Here is a 22,059-nt window from a genome sequence, read left to right as displayed (position 1 = left end):
TTCCTTCACATCTTTAGCTTGGGAGAGAAATTTTCTTAATGGAGCATTTGGATTAGAACAGCCAAACAAATATAATTTTAACTGGTTTTATGACATGACCCTAGAATAATAAAGGTTACTAAGCTATTAGTGAATTTTCGTTTACTTTTTAGATATTGTATTTTTTCCTGAGAGCCAAAAATTTGCTTTGTATCTGCTGTTGATTATATTTTGCTTCCTGAACATGTTATGCATAAGGTCACTTTATTTCTAAGTATGTATCCTTATTCTCTACTTACTTATTTAATTTTAACTTAACTTCCTATTTCTGTTCTTAAATACATTCCATTGGTAGACATTATTGTTTGAAAACTCTTATTGGCAATCTCTTTCAGATGGGAGTCTTTGATGTGGTCAGTGCACTGGCTTTTCAGGGAAGGCTCTGTGAAATAAAAATAAACCTGCACATCTTTGCAACTTCTGAGATTTTCCCTTCCACTCAATAGTTGATGTTCGGAAGCCCTTTCCTGCTTTGGGTGGACTGAAAGGTTCCCATGTGTGGCTTTCAGCCATTCCCTAATGCTATTTGATGTTGGCGAACAGTCCGGGTTATAAAGTATTTTGCAAGCTCTCCTTGCATGGGCACCCTCCTCCCATTTAATTACCCAGTGGGAAGAAGTGAGGAAAGTAGCCCTGAAGAGCAGTCTCTGGATGCCGAGGGCTAATAACTCACTCTCTGCAACACCACGTTTTCTTCTTCACTCAGAATTATTCTTCAATATGTGATTCCAAGCAAGATTTGATTCCTATTTTGCTTTTGTTCTGTAATGCAACCGTAGCTGCTTGTCTTTTAGATTTTTCAGTTACCTGCCTTTCCTGAATTATCTTCTTCACATGATACAACCTATGCAATTCAATTTTACTGAAACTATGTAAAATGATTGTGCCTTGAAGAAAAAACTGAATTTCTATTAGAGCATAGCCATCAGGTGTTCAGATTCTGAGACTCACTTAAATGCCTCTCAAGCATACAGGAGTGAGATGCACCAAGAGACAATTTGCTCCATCCCTCATAGGTATGTTTGGTTAGAAAGGGTGAGCAAATTCCGTGGTTGCTTTACTAATCCTGGAAAGACAGTTCTGTAATAGAGGAACATGTCTCAGAGAGTTGTGTGTATCCATTACCTTACAGAACCATTGGCGAAATTAACTCAATTTGGAGATAGCGTCTTTTGTGTCCATTTAAAACAATTTTGAAATTCAATTCTTTTTAAATTTATGGACCACAATTGAGTATTTTACTATGTCTGTTAAAATATGGAAATTTTAGCCATTTCGATAGCATATGTTAATATACATGAATGGAATTTAAGAATGTGTTTCTTTCTGGCGGGATGCATGAGAACTTAAAAGGCAATGCCATTCAAATTGTACCCCATTTTTCTCTCAAGCATGGGAGTACTGGGCTGTGAAGTTACCTCCCCATTTATGGATAGTAAGACTGTTTTTCGACAGCCTACAGGATGGGAGAAAATTTTTGCAATCTAGCCATCTGACAAAGGGCTAATATCCAGAATCTACAAAGAATTTAAACAAATTTACAAGAAAAACCAAACAACCTCATTAAAAAATGGGCAAGGATATGCACAGATGCTTCTCAAGACATTCATGCAGCCAACACACATAGAAGAAAAGCTCAATATCACTGTTCATTAGAGAAATGCAAATCAAAATCACAATGAGATACCATCTCACACCAATTAGATTGGCTATTCCTACAAAGTAAACAAAACAAAACAAAACAAAAACCAACAGATGATGGTGAGGTTGTGGAGAAAAAGGAATGCTTTTACACTGTTGGTGAGAGTATAAATTAGTTCAACCATTGTGGAAGATAGTGTGGTGATTTCTCAAAGATCTAGAGGCAGAAATGCCATTTGACCCAGCAATCCCATGGCTGGGTATACACCCAAAGGAATAGAAGTCATTATATTATAAAGATACGGGCACACATATGTTCAGTGCAGTACTGTTTACAATAGCAAAATCATGGAATCAACCTAAACGCCCATCAATGATAGACTGGATAAAGAAAATGTGGTACATATACACCACGGGTTACTATGCAGGCATAAAAAGGAACAAGATTGGCTGGGAGCAGTGGCTCACACCTGTAATCCCAGCACTTTGGGAGGTCAAGGCGGGCGGATCACTTGAGGTCAGGAGTTTGAGACCATCCTGGCTAACATGGTGAAACCCTGTCTCTACCAAAAATATACAAATTAGCCAGGCATGGTGTTGGGCGCCTGTAATCCCAGCTACTTGGGAGGCTGAGGCAGAAGAATCGCTTGAACCTGGGAGGCGGGGGTTGCAGCGAGCCAAGATCGTGCCACTGCATTCCAGGCTGGGTGACAAGAGTGAGACTGTCTCAAAAAATAATAATAATAAATAAATAACAAGGAACAAGGTCATGTTCTTTGCAGGAACAAGGATGGAGTTGGAAGCCATTATCCTTAGCAAGCTAACACAGTAATAGAACACCAAACACTGTATGTTCTCACGTATAAGTGGGAGCTGATTGATAAGAACACATGGACACATGGAGGTGAACGACACACACTGGACATCTGTGCAGAGCGCTGGGGGAGGGAGAGCATCAGGAAGAATCACTAATGGATGCTGGGCTTAATATCTAGGTGATGGGATGATCTGTGCAGTAAACCACCATGGCACACATTTATCTTTGTAACAAACCTGCATATCCTCCTGCACACGTACCCCTGAACTTAAAAGTTGAAAAACCGAAAAAAAAAAAAAAAAGAATGACTGTCTTTCTTTGAGAAGCAGTGAGATGTTGTATAGAGATCCCAGGCTTTGGGAGTCAGCCAGCTCTGGGCTGGCTGCGTAATCCTGAGCACGTTGCTTAGGCTCTCTGAATCTGTTTCTTCATAGCCACATTCCTCACGGGAAGTGTGAGAACTGGTAAAGTTAGTATCTATAAAATGCTGAGCACAGAGTCTGGAGCAGAGGGAACCCTTGGTCCTAACCATGCCACACATCAGATACAGGGGAGCTTTTAAAACAACACCTCTTCATGTCCCAGGATTGGAGAGTCTCTGAGAAGTAAAAATCACTCTTTCAGATTAATGGGGAGTAATCCACCAAATTAGTGAAAATAGAAATAATCAATTCATCTTAATTTATCATTTTCAATTACAGAAACTAATTAAGAAGTATTATCCACCTTTTATTGTGTCTCCATGAGACAATTTGTTTGTAGACCTTTTTAGCTTTGCAAGCTTTCATTTCCGTGCATTACCTCCATCAGGGGCCGTAACACTAGAACACAGTATTCCTTCTCCAAGGTCTTGAACCAGATGACTTCTGAGCATGGTGAATGAACCTCTCCAATCTTTATCCTAGCCTTCCAGGGACACTCAGTCGTAAGTCTCATGAGATCAAGAAAGGGCCTGGGGCTCAAGGTAAAACTCTGGAAACACTGGAGGCAGATGAAGCCAGAAAGATGGTGAAGCTTTCCAGAGAGAACATAAAAAGAAAGAAAGAGACCTTGGACATAAACCTGAAAAATGTCAGGGTTTAAGAGGAAAAAAAGATAACAGGAATCCATAAAGAAGACTGAGATGAAATAGAAAGGTAAGAGGAAGTCGGAATCCCAGAAGTCAAGATAAAAGGAAGCCTCTTTTTAAAAAAAAATTGAAATTGAATGTATATTTCTGCTGAGATGATTATGGCATTTCTGTAAATATATTACGAAGAGAGGGTAATTTTTAAAGTTTTTATTCAGGGTAATAATTAAGATCCAGCAATACTGATTGATGTTTGCAAAATATCCAAAACTTGTGCATTTGTGTATATAATGTCTGCTATGCAGAGTAAAAAAGCAATAGACATTTTCACATTTCCTCCAGTTAGTATCTGTGAAAATCTGTGAAGGTTTTCTTAAAATATCAGCAGCCCATGAGTCTCACAATCAGCATAACAGAGAGCATTTATTCCAAGATTCTTGTTTCCTTCCAGCACTTTGGCAAAATCAGGAACAAGGTATTCCCCGTAAAACTGAATATCTATTACTTCTTATTCCATCCAATTTGAGACCAGCCTGGCCAACATGATGAAACCCTGTCTCTACTAAAGACACAAAAAATTAGCCAGGTGTGGTGGTGGGCACCTGTAGTCCCAGTTACTCGGGAGGCTGAGGCAAGAGAATCGCTTGAACCTGGGAGGCGGAGGTTGCAGTAAGCCGAGATTGTGCCACTGTACTCCAGCCTGGGGGACAACAGCGAAACTCCGTCTCAAAAAACAAAAAACAAAACAAACAAAACAAACAAAAACAAAAACCAAAAACAACTATAGTTGTGCATGTCAGGAAGGCTCTACTGTCTATCAATGGAAGTTTTTTTGCATTTACTGAAGTTAAAATAAACAAGGAGTTTTTAACATAACACTCAGTGGTATGAGAAGGAAAACAGCAAAAAGTCAGTTCTCTTTTCTTCCTGCCCTACCTGCTATCAGTTGCTCAGTAACTGTTTAAGGATGCTGGGCTGGGAGCAGTGGTTCATGCCTGTAACCCCAGCACCTTGGGAGGTCAAGGTGGGAGGATCACTTGAGGCCAGGAATTAAAGACCAGCCTGGACAACATAGTGAGATCCCATCTCTACAAAAAATGTTTTAAAATATATTAGCTGGGCATGGTGGCATATGTGTATAATCCCAGCTACTGGGGAGGCTGAGGTGGGAGGATCACTTGAGCACAGGATTTCCAGGGGGCAGTGAGCTATGATTACACCACTGCACTCCAGCCCGAGCAACAGAGCAAGACTTTGCCCTCAAAAATAAAAAAGAAAATAAAAAGAATGTCCCTTGGTGTCAGTCACTGAGCTGGAGATATAAATGAATAAGGGGAGGAATGACTTTTAAGAAGAAGAGACAAAGACAGAAAACCTCCATTTACTGAGGGTCTCGTGTGTGCCAGGTACCCTGCTAGGCCCTTTACATGCCATAGTAGATCGAGGATTTGGGGAATCAAAAACATACACAATTTGGGGATCTTCCTTAAGAGAAAGAATATAAAACTACAAAAAGAAAATTAGGTGCAGGGTCTTAGACAAGCCCTGAATCAGACCACTCTTTGGTTTATAAACCTTGAAAAATATTCCTTTCACACTTTAAAATCCAAACCCTCTCCCTTGGCTTTGAAAATTCTACATGATTTGGCCTCTTGTAAAAGTCTCTTTGGAGCCTCCATATTAAATAAAAGACTGTATGTTCCCCCATTGGAAGTGTCATACAAATTGATGTTTCACTGACAGAGATAGGGAAGAAATCACTAGATCAATGGTTCCCCCAAATGCCATTTACAAAAGACTCTTTGGAATACTCCTTCATCAAAAGAGATCCCAGACCCAGCACCAGTCTCCAGTTATGCTGAATCCAAGCGACTGTGGGTGTGGCCTCATGAATCTGCATTTTAACAAGGAGCACTCCATGAAAATCTGATGCAGAGAGATAAAGTTTATGATCACTACTCTAAGTCCAGATACAAGATTCAGTGATTTCAAAATCACTTAACGGTAGAACTTGGTTTATATTAATTATAAATGGAAAGATGAAATAGTAGACATGGGCCGTAAGACCCTTACCAACTTCAGTCCCAGATTCAGATATAACTAATCTGGGTGGCCTCTGGGTGTCATTTTTTGAAGTGTCCCAGGTGACGCCCAATATATTTCAAGAAGTTTGTGTAGGAAAGAATCCTAACAGAAAAACAAGGTCCTCACTGTTACTCAGAGTATTATACTACAGCATCAGTCTCTCAGCAATGAGGTTTATAGGGTTTTTTGGTTCGTTTCAGGAGGAATTTTTTTTTTTTTTTTTTTTTTTTTTTGAGACGGAGTCTCACTCTATCGCCAGGCTGGAGTGCAGTGGCTTGATCTTGGTTCACTGCAACCTCTGCCTCCCAGGTTCAAGTGATTCTCTTGCCTCAGCCTCCCGAGTAGCTGGGATTACAGGTGCGTGCCACCACGCCCAGCTAATTTTTGTATTTTTAGTGGAGACAGAGTTTCATCATGTTGGTCAGGATGGCCTCAATCTCCTGACCTCGTGATCCACCTGCCTCGGCCTCCCAAAGTGCTGGGATTACAGGCGTGAGACACCACTCCCAGCCTGGGAGGGATTTTTTTGAGACAGAGTCTCACTCTGTTGCCCAGGCTGGAGTGCAGTGGCATGATCATTGGCTCATTGCATCCTCAATCTCCCAGGCTCAAGTAATGCTCCCACCTCAGCCTCCTGAGTAACTAGGGCCACAGGTGCCCGCCACCACACCTGGCTATTGTTTGTATTTTTTGTAGAGACAAGGTCTTGCTATGTCACTTGGGCTGGTCTCAAACTCTTGGACTCAAGCGATCCTCCCAAAGTGCAGGGATTACAGGAGTGAGCCATTGCAAAAAGTCAGTTTTTTGATTTTCTTATTTCTGCTTCTATTTTAGATTTAGAGGGCACATGTGCAGGTTTTTTACCTGAGTATATTGCATAATACTGAGGTTTGGGCTTCTACTGATCCCATTACCTGGATAGTAAACATAGTACCCAACAGGAAGATTTTCGGCCCTTGCCTCCTTCCCTCCTTTTGGAGTCCCCTGTGTTCATTGTTCTCATCTTTATGTGTATGTGTACTTAAGATTTAGCTCCCACTTATAAGTGAGAACATGCTGTATTTGGTTTTCTGTTTCTGTGTTAATTCACTTAGGATAATGGCCTGCAGTTGCATCTGTGTTGCTGCAAGGAACATCACTTCATTCTTCTTTATGGCTGCATAGTATTCCATGGTGTATATGTACTACATTTTCTTTATCCAGTACACCATTGATGGGCACCTGGGTTGACTCCATGTCTTTGCTATTGTGAATAGCACTGTCGTGAACATACAAGCGCATGTGTCATTTTGGTAGGACTATTTATTTTCCTTTGGGTACCCAGTAATGGGATTTCTGGGTCGAGTGGTAGTTCTATTTTCAGTTCTTTTGAGAAATCTCCAAACCGCTTTTCACAATGGCTGAACTAATTTACATTCCCACCAACACTGTATAAGCATTCCTTTTTCTTAGCACCCTCGCCAACGTTTGTTAGTTTTTGACTTTTTAATAACAGGCTTGGAAGTTTTTAAAGGGATACATAGTGGACACTGGAAAAGGGTGAGGCAGGGAAACATCTCACTAGAAAGAAGTGGTGAAAAAGAAGTGAAGACAGTATTTTTATTTAGGAGGGGGAGTCTTGTTTCATGCCAACAATTAGACTTTAGTCATTTATTCTCTCTGCCCTTCCCACATTCACTCAAATGCATCTCAACAAACCCTTCTCTTCAGTAGTAGAATATTTTTCTCTTATTGAGAATGGCAAGTTCCACTTAAACCAAAACAGACATCATAAAGAACACCTACACCAAGACAGATGGTTATAAAAAACAGTGAAAATATTGGAACAAATATTATCAATTTTTTAAGTACAGATAAGCGTTTGATGAATCCCACATATATTGATCAGTACCAACAACCGTTGACCAAAGGACAAGTCTTTTCAGCCCCCCCAACACTCACCCTTGTAATATAGAAGCAAATATAAATGTGAGAAAAAACAACTAAAATCATCAAACATTTTGGAAAAATCAGTATCATGAAAGAATGGCACCAAACTCAGAAGAGCTGACAACTGTGGAAACAAAGCTCATACAGGAAACAGAACAATTAACAAACTCAGCCTTTCAAGAAACTATTATTACCACAAGACAACAACATCAGCCCCAACAAGGAAAACAATTCAAACCAATACAGAAAATGTTTAAAAGTAGGGAAATGTTTGAGCTTTAAATTCATGAATTAGATGGTTTTCTACTTCACCTATAAATGGGTAAAGATGTCTTATCTCATGTGTTCTATAACAGTTTTAGAGACCTAATGAATCAAAACAAATGTCAGGAGTTGTACACTAAAATATTAGTAAGTATAAACTCAGTTAAGTATGAGTCTCACCTTTTCCACCCACACTGGGCACCTGAATCTTGACTATTTATCTGTTGAAACATCACAGTATCTGCTGGTGAGCTGGGCACAGTGGCTCACACCTGTAATCCCAGCAACTTGGGAGGCTAAGGAGGGAGGATTGCTTGAGGCCAGAAATTTGAGGCCAGCCTGGGCAACCCTGTTTCTACAGAAATTTTTTTAAAAATTAGCTAGGTGTTGTGGTACATGCTTGTGTTCCTAGCTACTTGGGAGGCTGAGATAGGAGGATTGCTTGAGCCCAGGAGTTCGAGGTTACAGTGAGCTATGATTGTGCCACCACACTCCAGCCTGTGTGACAGTACAAGACCCTGTCTCTGAAAAGAAAAGAGAAGAGAAGAGAAGAGAAGAGAAGAGAAGAGAAGAAAAGAAAAGAAAAGAAAAGAAAAGAAAAGAAAAGAAAAGAAAAGAAAAGAAAAAAGATATCTGCTGGTAACAATGTCTACAGAACTGGGATTTTAATTTGGGGGTCTTAAAGGAGAACATCAGAAGTTAGGGCAATAGACTTATAGCTTGTAAAGACGTTTTGAAAAAAGTAATTATAACAAAATTATACAGTTTCTACTTGAGCCTGTATGTCTCATACGGAGAAATAATCAGGGATTTCAGGCACCAGTATTTATAATAGCTTACTACCCCAGATCTAGGCAGTATTAGACCATAAGATTTGCGCTGTTTCAATTCACACTGGAGAAAGGATTGTAATTTCCTTGCAAATGTCTCTTCTCCCTGTACCATACCCCTATATCTCTTAAGACACAACACACACACACACACACACACACACACACACACACACACACACACACACATTCTCTCCCTCTCTCACTCCCTACTTTTTTCCTTCCTACTGACTGAGAGATTCAAACCTTCAAAAAGTCCCAAATTCCTTCCCATTTAATAAAAACGTCTTCCAAATTTAAAATTACTGAGAAATAATCTTGAAATATTTTTCGCTCCAGTGACAAAGAAATAAGTATAACCTTTTGGGAAAGAATTAAACAAAAATAAGCTGGCAGGATTGACAAGTCTAGCACATTATGCTAGAAAGAATTAGGAGGTTTTTGTCAAATGCATAAGGCACAATTTCTTTGGCTCAGATTGTTCTGTCTAGATTTCTTCATTTTTCTTACGTAAACACATATAAACTAGTTTTCAGAATTGCACTGGTGAGGATGTTGTTTAAGTATTAGTTGTAAAGTTTCAAGAAAAGCAGAAAAACAAACAAACAAACAAAAAACCTAGTGGAAACCTAGACCTCCTTGGAATCCAGCCCAGCACACACACACACTCTTTGTGAGCTGAGGGAGAGCAGCTCACCGGCACTCCATTTCATATCCATCCTAATTATTGCACAAAATCTCCTAAGGAGATCTAATTGTTAAAAATAAAGCATTAGAATGCTTCTTGCTGTTTGAACTTTGGTTCTGCTCCAAATAGAACAGAATGAAATGTACTGAAGAACAGGAGAGAACATTCCAACACAGAATGGATCACTGCAAATTCAACCTTTATTAGGATTCTAAAGCTAAAGCACGGATGATTAAATTTTCTGTACCTTTGCCACCTAAGTCAGGCTTCTAGAGCTTTCCCACAGCTATAAGGTATCTTTCTGGTCTGAGGTCTTCTTGTAAGCATACACCTCAGCAGTCTCTTAGATACTTTATTATTCAGCAGTGGTCTGTTGACATTGAGCCCAGGGCAGACATGGATTTTGCAAGGCAGAGACTAAAGGAATCTGATATGGTTTGGCTGTGTCCCCACCCAAGTCTCATCTTGAATTGTAGCTCCCATTATCCCCACCTGTCATGGGTGGGACCTGGTGGGAGGTAATTGAATATTGAGGGTGGATTTTTCTTGTGCTGTTCTCAAGATAGTCAATAAGTCTCATGAGATCTGATGGTTTTATAAAGGGGAGTTCCCCTGCACACGCTCTCTTGCCTGCTGCCATGTCAGACATGCCTTTGCTCCTCCTTTGTCTTCCACCATGATTGTGAGGCCTCCCCAGCCATGTGGAACTGTGAGTCCGTTAAACCTCTTTTTCTTTATAAATTACCCAGTCTCAGGTGTTTCTTCATGGCAGTATGAAAATGGACTAACACAGAGTCTTCCAGATTACTGCCTTCCACCTCCATATTCTCACAGTTGTGAGAGTATTCCTGTAGAGTTACTCTCTGCTGACTGGTTGGGTTGTGCTAGTGATAAGATAGCTAAGAAAACATTTTTGGAAAACAGAACAACAGTGATGAGAACAGGAAAAGAACATAGAGGAGGAGCAGACGTGGAGGAGAAGCGCTGAGGCTGCTCCTCTTTCGGAAGTGGCTGTACGGCTAGGGAAAGCTTCTGGAGTCACTCTCCACCCTAAGTGGAACTGACCTTCTCAATCTGCAGCTCACTGCTTTCTGTAGCCCCTTCTAGCAAAGCATCTGTAATCCTTTGCTGCATTTATTGTTCACATGTGAACAAAAATTTTCATAAATAAGGCATTAGAAAATGCATGAACAAGAAGAAAAATGTACTTAATATTCTTGCCCTGAGGGTTTTTCCATAATAATCATGGGAAATTGGAAAAGGACCACACTCAGAAAATACATATTCTTGGTATTGTGAATTCTCTTCACCTGGACATTGAAGGAAGATCCTCAGCTAAGATTTTTTTTTAAGTCTTTTTTTTAAAGTCTTTTATTATCATTATTATTATTATACTTCAAGTTCTAGGGTACATGTGCATAATGTGCAGGTTTGTTACATATATATACTTGTGCCATGTTGGTGTGCTACATCAATGTCAACTATTTCACTGACGTTTCTCTGACTCTAGTGAGGCCTATTAACCCTTTGTGTGTTTCTATTTGTAGTTAGAACTTCATTGGAGAGACAAGTTTTTTGTATGTAATTAAAGAGTAAATTCCCATTTATACAGAGAAGCCATGTAGAAAGACTAATTTGAATTTTGGGGTGTTACTCAATAAGCACATGCTACTACGTAAGACCCCAATGTTTATAAACTTTTGAGAGACTTAAAAATTAGAAAAGTTAGGTTCAGTAATTATGTTTTTTGTTTGTGGGTTTTTTGTTTGTTTGTTTGTTTTTGAGATGGAGTCTCACTCTGTTGCCCAGGCTGGAGTGCAATGGTATGATCTTGGTTCACTGCAACTTCTGCCTCCCAGGTTTATGCGATTCTCCCACCTCAGTCTCCCAAGTAGCTGGGATTACAGACACGTGCCACCATGCCCAGCTAATGTTTATATTTTTAGTAGAGACAGGGTTTTGCCATGTTGAGTTTTGCCATGTTGACCAGGCTGGTCTCGACCTCCTGACCTCAAGTGATCTGCCTGCCTCAGCGTCCCAAAGTGCTGGGATTACAGGTGTAAGCCACTGCACTTGGTGTAGTAATTATGTTTTAATATGCCTATCAATTGAAATCTCATATATATGTGTACAGATATGTAATTGTATGACAATCTGATTAATGAGAATGTGAAAACACAAGCATATTCCTTTGTTTGGAATAATGATTCTCCATGTTTTTTTTATTTTAAAAAATGGGCATGTAATTAATCATTAAAAACAAATTGAACAATAGCTCAGTCATTATAAGCCATCTGTTGTGCTTGTGGTCTGTCCAATTAGAGCAAGTTTTGAATGCTCTAACTGAAATATTTCAGTTGTGTGTGTTCTTCCTTTGGGACTAAAGTCTTCCTCTGTGTGTGTGTGTGTGTGTGTGTGTGTGTGTGTGTGTGTGTGTCCATGTATATGTGAGAGTGTGTGTGTTGCGTGGTGATTAAAAAGTGGGTCAAGGGGAGAGATCAGTGGTCCCAACTGGGCATCAAGGCAGAGGGAGGAGCAGGGATTTGCTCCAAAGCTTTTAAGTGAATTGATTCCTCATCTTACACTCCTTTGTTGAGAATTTTTTAATATTACTGAATCTTTGAAACACAGTAAAGTATAAACATTTATTTAATATATACGTAATAATATATACATTATATTTATTTAATGTACGATTTCTGAGTAACTATTCCTCTAAAGTTAAAACTCCTTGTCAATGGAGTTTAAAATTCAATACTCCCATGTAGGTATTTTGGTGTTTTGTGGGGAGGAAAGCTATTTATTTACAGATATTCTATAACAATGTAGTACAGCAATGGCTCTCAAAGTGGGAATTTTTATTTATTCACTTAGTTTTTTGAGACATATTCTCACTCTGTCACCCAGGCTGGAGTGCAGTGGTGCAATCTCGGCTCACTGCAACCCTCTGCCTCCCAGGTTCTACTGCCTCAGCCTCCTGAGTAGCTGGGACTACAGGTGTGTGCCACCATGCCCGGTTAATGCTACTAAAAATAGTAGAGATGGGGTTTCATCATGTTGACCAAGTTGGTCTCAAACTCCTGACCTCAACTGATCGCCTTCCTCAGCCTCCCAGTGTGCCAGGATTATAGTCAAAATGGGAATTTAAATATGGATTTGTGGAAGGTTGAGGGTTATATGAGAAATGTTAAAACTTCCATTTCCATTTCATGATGGTTTTTTGTTTGGGGAAGCAAAAGATTATTTAACAGGACATGGAATGTACTAACTATATAAGAAACGATTGATAAATCTAAACTTCATGAAGTTTAAGAACCTATTTTCAACAACAAAAAGACACAATTCAAAGAGTAAAAAGAGACACTGAAGACCAAGAGAAGATATTCACAGCATATATATCTGTCAAAAAAACTCACGTTTTGGATAGAAATCCTACAGTTTAATAAGAAAAGGACATTCCAGGCTGGGCATGGTGGCTCACGCCTGTAATCCCAGCATTTTGGGAGGCTGAGGCGGGTGGATCACTTGAGGTCAGGAGTTTTGAGGCCAGACTGACCAACGTGATGAAACCCCATCTCTACTAAATATACAAAAAAATTAACCAGGCATGGTAGCATGTGCCTATAATTCCAGCGACTTGGGAGGGTGAGGCACAAGAATTGCTTGAACCCAGGAGGGGGAGGTTGCAGTGAGCCGAGATCATGCCACTATACTCCAGGCTGGGTGACAGAGTGAGACTGTCAAAAAGAAGAAAGAAAGAAAAGCAAAGAAAAGGAAGGAAGGAAGGAAGGAAGGAAGGAAGGAAGGAAGGAAGGAAGGAAGGAAGGAAGGAAAGAAAGAAAAAAGAAAAGAGAGGGAGGGAGGGAGGGAGGGGACAATGCAACTTTCAAAAATGAGCAAACGATTTAAACAAGCCCTAGGCACTTCACTAGAAGATATGCAAATGACCAAGAAGCATATGAAAGCATCTCAACATAACTAATCATCAGGGAAATGCAAATTTAACCACAATATATTATACACTCTCCAGAATGGCTAAAATGTTTGAAAGGCTGACAATACCCATTCTCTCATACCTTGCTGGCATGAATTTAAATGGTTACAGTTCAGAAAGCTATTTAGCAAAATATCTATTAAGGTTCCATATAGGCCTATCCTATGCCCCAGCAGTTCCACTCCTATTTATTCTAGAGAAATAAGTGCATATGTCTACCCAATTAATATATAAGACTTTTTCATAATAGTCTAACACTGGAAATCTGTCCATCCCTAGGAATAAATAAGCTTTGGTGTATTCATAAATAGCATCTAATAACACATCTATGAAAAAGAACAAGCCATATGTAACATGGTTCCATCTCAGACATGATATTGAGGGAAGACAGCCAGGCGCAAAAGAGTATAACTTATATCATTCCACTTACATAAAGTTCAAAAATAGGCAAAACGAACTGACAGCAATAGAAATCAGAACAGCAGTAAATGCTGCAGGGTTGAGTATGAATTGGGAGAGGGTATGGGGGGAACTTCTAAGGTTTTACAAGTGTATTATATTTTTATCTGAACGGTAGTTACATCAACATATAGATTTGTAAAAATCAATCAAGTAGTGCACTTAATATTTGTGCAGGTGTATACATTAAAACTAAATAAAATTGCTTTTTAAAGAAAAGATAGAAAAGAAAAGAAGAGCATCAATTAAATTTGAGAAACTGTTCTATAACAAATACTCTGTCCACTTAGTGGCACAAGCAGGAAACCTTGGAGTCTTCATTGTTCTGCACCTCCATCTCATTGCCAAAATAGATAATTTATATTTTATATAAATTGATAATTTATATTCTTTATAATTTTAAAATCTAATACTCAATTTTTAGAAAAACACAACCATAATGGCCATATACCAGGGAAAAAAGGGGACATATGGGGACCACCTCTTTTGGCTTTGGAGCTCCCCTCACTCTATCCCTGTATGGGGGAGCTTTTTCCTTCTGTCTTCTCCCTTCCTTCTTGCCTATTATACTCTCTGTTCCTTAAAACAGAAAGAAAAAGGGGGGACATAACTTTTTAAAATCTTGGCTTTTGATAGGATTAATAATCTCCACTTTTTTGAGTGTGTGTGCTCTTAGGGTAGAAAATCCTAGGGTGTAAAAGAAGAAAGCCAGCAAATACCTTGTTTCAATTTTTTCTCACTTCCTACACTGGAAGAGGCAGAGTGCTTCTCTTCTCCTAAGTTCACACATCAGGTTAGTGGGGGCCAGTGCTAGAAGCCAGATCTCTGGTTCCCAATCACACCTCTTTTTCAAGCTTCATATTATATTTCAAATTTGTTATTTATGTAAGATCATTTGCGGTGGGATGAATGAGGTCATAAGAGCTTTTATACCCTTTCAATACTTGTTTTTCCTTAATAATATGTTTTCCAAAATTCAGCAACTGACCTCACTTGACATTCTCTACTCATTCCAATATTCTAAGGTTGGAAATTGGTTTTGCTGTGTCATAACACTTCTGAATTTGCCATGCAGTGCTATCTGCCCTTACTTCATCGAGCTGGGCAAAAACGCTTCCTGTAGCCTACCGGAAAACTGTAAGCAACGTCTATGCTTGAGATCTCTGACATTCTATTCTTTCCTATAAACAAATGTGTTTTGAAGTTTGTAACTAAAAACCTTCTGAGTGCTGAGAAATTACCAGGAAAAAAATGTTGCAGAACATGTCATTGCTTCCTATGCAAAAGACTTTCTTGCAAAGAACTGACAGAAGGAGAAGCGAATATACCCGTCTACTCAAAAGACTAAGTCAACTAATATGACGATTAATTTAATTGAATCAAATTTATCCAATAACAGGCTGGGTACGGTGACTCACGTCTGTAATCCCAGCACTTTGCTAGGCCGAGGCAGGCAGATCACTTGAGGTCAGGAGTTCAAGACCAGCCTGGCCAGCATGGTGAAACCTCGTCTGTACTAAAAATACAAAACTTAGCCATGTGTGCACACCCGTAGTCCCAGCTACTCGGGAGGCCGAGGCAGGAGAATTGTTTGAAACAAGGAGTTAGAGGTTGCAGTGAGCCAAGATCACACAACTGTATTCCAGCCAGGGCGACAGAATGAGACTGTCTCAAAAAAACAAAACAAAACAAAACTAATCCAGTAACAATGCATTGAGCAACCAGTATGTACTACATACTGTGGAGAAAAAGGAATAAAAGATGAAGTGGTAGAAAAAGGGATGAACGCAAATCCTGCCATTCACTTGCTGGTTATAGACCTTGCGAAAGGCCCTGTCTTTGGTCCTTAGCTTCCTCATAGTCATTGAATTATAATTTAAAAACTCAGGCCAAGCACGGTGGTTCATGCTTATAGTGCCAGCACTTTGGGAGGCTGAGGCAGGCAGATCACGTGAGCCCAGGAGTTTGAGGCTGTAGTAAGCCATGATCGTGCCACTTCACCCCAGCCTGAGCAATACAGAGAGACCCTATCACAATAAAACAAAACAAAAAACCAAAAGTCAATTCTGTCCTAAATAAGATTAAAAATAATCATCAGTAAATGTTAACAAAGAAAAACTCATTTGCTCCTTTATCCGAAATGAGCATCACAAAGACTTTGGCAGTGTCACGAGCTCAGGGAAGCCCCTCCTATGTACAGGAAAAGAAGAAGGAATGAAGCCTGGCTTTGCCTGGTGGCTCTTGTGGGGCATGGGTTCCGGTGAACCCTGGAGCTCTCTGTGCGGATCGCAAAAGCTACTCTGAACAGTGATCAGTCTGTTGTGCCACAGCAAAGGGGCTTGATGAGCAGCTCAGCTTCAGGTACGCAGTAGGTTCTGGATTTAAGAAACAAGACATCCAATACCAACCACTGGGCAAGAGGAAGTTTTTTTGTGCTTTCCTCCTCTCAAGCTGACCTGACAGTGGGATTCATCATGACCTGTGAGTCAGAGAACCAGGCTCATTATTTCTGCTCTATAAAATGTCCTCCAGAATTCTGATGATTTTCATTGTGCTTTTATACAGTTGACCACAAAATGCCTAAAGGGCACTGAACCCACGCTAATTCTCAGTACTAAGTGGATGTACTTGATGTCTAAAAAGGAGCATTTTTCTGTGCTCCAGGGTATAATGAGCAGCTCAACATCAAGGTGAAGGATCAGTGATTAAAGAATCCCTGAAATATGTACATTTAATTAGCATTAACAGAAAGCTCACCATATCCTACGTAGCACTGATACTAGACCACAAACCGCAAACAAGAGAATAAATAAATCACAAGCAAAGCAACCTACCAACCAACCAACCAATCAACAAAACAGAAAACAAGAAAGGATCAAAACAAAACTTCAGCAGATTATATTTAGAGCAAATGTACTGTGGCTTAATAGCATGGTTACCAAATGAAGCTATTTGAAAAATAAAATCTCTGCCTGTAAAAATAGTTTTAATATTACAGTTAGGGCTGCCATGGCTACAAATTTAATCTTAGAGAAAGTAACATTAGAGTTGCCAAATGCAAGTCAATATGCTTTTGTTACTCTCCTGGAAATTACTTTCTGAGGCTTCTTAGGGTTACCAGTGCTGAAGTCTTGCTTAGTTGATAATTTCCTGGACAGGCCTCAAAGTAACTGATAGATGAATCTCATTCTGCACAGTTGATTTGCTCATTTCTTATAGTTTTAAAGAGGGCTCACTAGGCATGAAGCCCTCGGAACCAGAGTCTCATGCCTTAATTCTGGATCAACTTCTACTAGTTTTGATTCTGAGGTAGTCACGTCACCTTTCTGAATGTAAATTCCTTCATTTTTTAAGTTATAGAATGATGTCAGAGCATCTTTAGGTAACATATATTCTCAGATTACTTGATTCCATGCCACACAGAGGTAATTCAATGATTCTTTATAATAGATTGGGGACTACAGAAACTCCATTAACTCTTCCCGGCCACAAGACAACCTTGTTGTAAACTGCAACTACCAAATACAGTTAATTGTGCATGTGAGATTCTAATATCAACACTCAATGATAGAAATTATTTTGTTGAAATATAGAAACATAACTTATTTGTGAAAAGTAATAATAATAACCCTAGCTATAAAGCTTGTGGTCCTCTTCATTAACATTAAAAATGTAAATCAGGGCCCAGCACAGTAGCTCATGCCTGTAATCCCAGCACTTTGGGAGCCAAGGCGGGCAGATCACTTGAGGTCAGGAGTTCAAGACTAGCTTGGGCAACATGGCAAAACCCCATCTCTACCAAAAATGCAAAAATTAGCCAAGCATGGTGGCACTTGCCTGTAGTCCCAGCTACCTGGGAGGCTGAGGCATGAGAATTGCTTGAATCTGGTAGGTGGAGGTTGCAGTGAGCCGAGATCATGCCACTACACTCCAGCCTGGGCCACAGAGCGAGACCTTGTCTCAAAACAAACAAACAAACAAACAAACAAAAAACAGTAGCATTATAGAAATATCAGCAAGTTTTCTGTCTAATAAAGTAACAATGGCCTACATGATAGCTGTCAGTTCATTCCAAATTAATTTTTTATGACTCCTAGGTTAAGATTAATTTTGCTGTTCATTGTATGCTCAATGTCTACTCATTATAAAGTAAAAATCCATCAAATTAGTTTACAAATAGATAATAAAGTAAACTAATATTCTGCCAGCTGGTTACTTGTCAGGCTCATCAATAACATAGGTTTGAGAAATTACTTGTGATAGTATGAAAGTAATTCTCTCTTTACGCTAATTTTTTAAATGTAATAATAAATATTACTTTTATAAATAATATAATATATTTTACTTGACAGTGGCTAACTTCTATTGAGAGAAATTTAGCAAAGGTATGATAGGTCAGGCATGGTGGCTCTCACCTGTAATCCAAGCACTTTGGGAGGTCAAAGTGGGCAGACTGCTTGAGCCCAGGAGTTCAAGACCAGCCTGGGCAACTTGGCAAAACTCTGTCTCTACAAAAAATAAACAAAAATTAGCCAGGTGTGGTGGCACACGCCTACATGGGAGGATTGCTTGAGCCCAGAAGGTCGAGGCTGCAGTGAGCCAAGATCGTGCCACTGCACTCCAGCCTGGGTGACAGAGTGACCCTGTCTCAAAAAAATCAAAACAAAGGTATTCTAATACCCTATCTAGGAATAATCCCAGAGGAAATATGCCCATTGGTAGGTTCATGTTCTGTCCAGAAATGACAGGCATTTTAGCAAGTTGGATGTCACGTCACCCTCCAGACAAAAATCTCAACTTATTTTTAGACAAAAGGATAATATCTGAGGTTTAGGCATATTTAATATATATTTATATTTCTTTATCTTCGTGTATGTAATAACTTCTGTTGCAGGATATAATAGAAGGGTATCACAGATTCCATTCTGTGACAGACTTTGTAACTGTTAGTTAATCACATCCTTCCAATTATTTACACACATGATGCCTAAGAGCAAAGGACAAGGAGCTAATCTATACCACCCGTGTTTATGATAAATTAGAAGGAAAAATGTTTATCTGATATTATGTACCAGACACCTCCTAATAATTGAACTCCTTGCTAATTGAACTCTTGCTATCTGAATATGTGTTATATGCAAAGAAAGCCTATCAAAATGAAGCAGGTACACACACACATGCACAAACATGTATCTGTGCGACTATATATACATACATCCATCTCCTGGCTTGGTCTGCTGAGAAAGCCTAGAATCAATGAGATCTCAGTAGCAATGAGCTTACACCTAGCACCCAGAGGTGATTTCTTATTTTTATTTTTATTTTTTTTGAGATGGAGTTTTGCTCTTGTTGCCCAGGCTGGAGTGTAATGGCGCAATCTCAGCTCACCGCAACCTCCGCCTCCTGGGTTCAAGCAATTCTTCTGCCTCAGCCTCCCAAGTAGCTGGGATTACACGCATGTGCCACCATGCCCAGCTAATTTTGTGTTTTTAGTAGAGATGGGATTTCTCCATGTCAGTCAGGCTGGTCTCGAACTCCTGACCTCAGGTGATCCGCCCGCCTCGGCCTCCCAAAGTGCTGGGATTACAGGCATGAGCTACCACACCTGGCTCAGAAGGTGATTTCTTAAAAGCACTGTCTGCCCTTTTTTCCTCAAACATCAGGATAAAGACCTGAAATGTATGATTCTATTTCCCCTTTGCTCTGCACGTAGGCAATCAACAGAGGCTAAGAAATGCAACAGGGATAATGAGCTCATAAACAGCGGATGTTTGAATGCAGCTCTATCTGACTCCAAAGCTCAGCCTCTTCCACACTAGGCCACGATGACCTCTCATGAGAGCAGCTTCTGTCTTGCTTCAAATCAGCATGGATGAATTAATGTTGCTACACTGTGTTCATTACTTGCTTCACAATCAGTGATTCCTCCCAATATTCATGGGTAATCTCATTATCCTAATGATTAAAAAGAATGAGAGGAAGCTAGTATAGCAAAAGCTTGTATTTAGAAGTAATTTATATGAGATCTGGCATTTTATTCAGCTTCTAAGATTCCTGAAGCTATTGGATTAAATATGAATCACAAGAAAGAAATCATGAACTTGGGATAAAGCAGGTGCTTTTCAGAAATCCAACACAGCGAGTAGGATTCAAAAATCTTCCTTACTTCTTTTTGAAGCAAGCCATAACTCTCACTTACCCTTTCGTGGATTTCATGTGAATAAGAAATAGATTTCTGTTAGGTAACCAGGATTTGGGGCTTATGTGTTACAGCAGTTATTCCTCCATAATTAATACAGAAATTCATGCCTTTAAGTGGAGTGTTGCTTTAACAAAAACTTAAAAGCTTGTCTTAGAGTTTAGGCAGTGGGAGGTGTGGACACGGCCATACGAGGACGGAGGCTGGCAAATGGGAGATCCGTGCTGTGCAGGGCAGAACATTTCATCATTGTCTGTGATAACCCAGAAGGGAACCTGCTAGCCCACTGAAGCAAAGAGGTTGGAAAATAAGAATGCTAGTGGTGAGCGTTGGTTATTACAGGCTGTGATTAGCATAACAGTAGAGGAAAGAGGTAAATTGGCCAATTTTCAAGCAGAAATAAGAGGGAATACAATCGTGGGTTCCACATCAGAGGATTCAACGAACCACAGATCAGAAATATTCTTTAAAACTCCCCAAAATAAAAAAGAACAATGTAACAATAAAAAGTGATACAAACTAAAAAGTGATACAGTATAACAACTACTTACATGGCAATGACATTGTATTAGGTATTACAGGTAATACAGGGATGATACAGAGATTATTTAAAGTATATAGGAGAATATGCACAGGTTATATGAAAATACTATACCATTTTATATCAGGGACTTGAGCAACTGAGGATTTTAGTATCCTCGGGGGTCCTGGAACTAATCCCCTCAAAGATGGATGACTATAGTCTAGAAAGGCAGGGACTTGCAGAGTTAGAAAAGTTGACTATTTCTAGACCTCAAATAGTAACAAGTAAAACTCGAAAGAAAGATTTTGAACAACAAAGGCTCAGTAATTCCAAGACTCAACCAGACTTTATATTAGTATTAACATAAAAAATAGAGAGAGGGGAATTTCCAAGTAAAAAGGTTGTTATTTGGACATAATATATAAGAAAAAGGATGGAAATCTAGGACATAAATAGGGATGACAGTGGCTTCAAGTGTGTCCAGAGAACAAAGGAGAAGGTTAAGGTTTTATTGGGGAAATAGGAGGTATGTAAATTGTTTGGAAAGAAAGCTTATTGGCATTGGTGGAGTCATACAAGAGCTGGCAAGTTTTGATTGGCAAATATCGATAGTTGCTGGTAGGACCTGTTATCTTATTTAGTTATGGCCAGATAGCCAAATAAATTAGGAATAAGCCCTTGAAGTTTTGGATTGGGTTTGTGAGACAGTGTGCCAGGCAAGTGTTCTTGTATATGTGGCTAGCTGTGCTCGTGTGACTCATGTAGTAAGCTGTGGTTTAGAAAAATTTCCTGTGGTCAGGCCCGGTGGCTCACACCTGTAATCCCAGCATTTTGGGAGGCCAAGGCGGGTGGATCACCTTAGGTCAGGAGTTTGAGACTAGCTTGGTCAACATGGTGAAAACGCGCCTCTACTAAAAATACAAAAATCAGCAGGGTGTGATGGTGCACGCCTGTAATCCCAGCTACTCAGGAGGCTGAGGCGCAAGAATCGCTTGAACAAGGAGGCAGAGGTTGCAGTAAGCTGAGATTGTGCCACTGCATTCCAGCCTGGATAACAGAGCAAGACTCTGTCTTTAGAAAAAGAGGAGAAGAAAGAAGAAAGAAGAAAGAAGAAAAGAAGAAAGGAAGAAGAGGAAGAAGAGGAGGAGGAGGAGGAGGAGGAAGAAGAAGAAGAAGAAGAAGAAGAAGAAGAAGAAGAAGAAGAAGAAGAAGAAGAAGAAGAAGAAGAAGAAGAAGAAGAAGAAGAAGAAGAAGAAGAAGACGAGGAGGAGGAGGAAGAACTTCCTGTGATATTTTCTGTTATCAGGCAAATCATGCATGAGAGTCCTCTCTTGATGGCCTTCTGTAGCTCCATTTTGAATCTTACAACTTCCGCATTAGAAAAAATAAACTTTTCTTTTGCTAGGCTACGAAGATTCTCAAGTTTTCTTCTACCAGTAGTTAATGGGCCCTTAACTGGTACACATTTATCATCATATTTAATCTATGGAGCACCCATGCTTCTCTACCAGGAGTTGTGTGT

This window comes from Macaca thibetana, chromosome 8 (assembly GCF_024542745.1).
Source record: "Macaca thibetana thibetana isolate TM-01 chromosome 8, ASM2454274v1, whole genome shotgun sequence".
In the NCBI taxonomy this organism is placed as follows: domain Eukaryota; kingdom Metazoa; phylum Chordata; class Mammalia; order Primates; family Cercopithecidae; genus Macaca; species Macaca thibetana.
Note: the sequence above shows the minus strand (reverse complement) of the source record.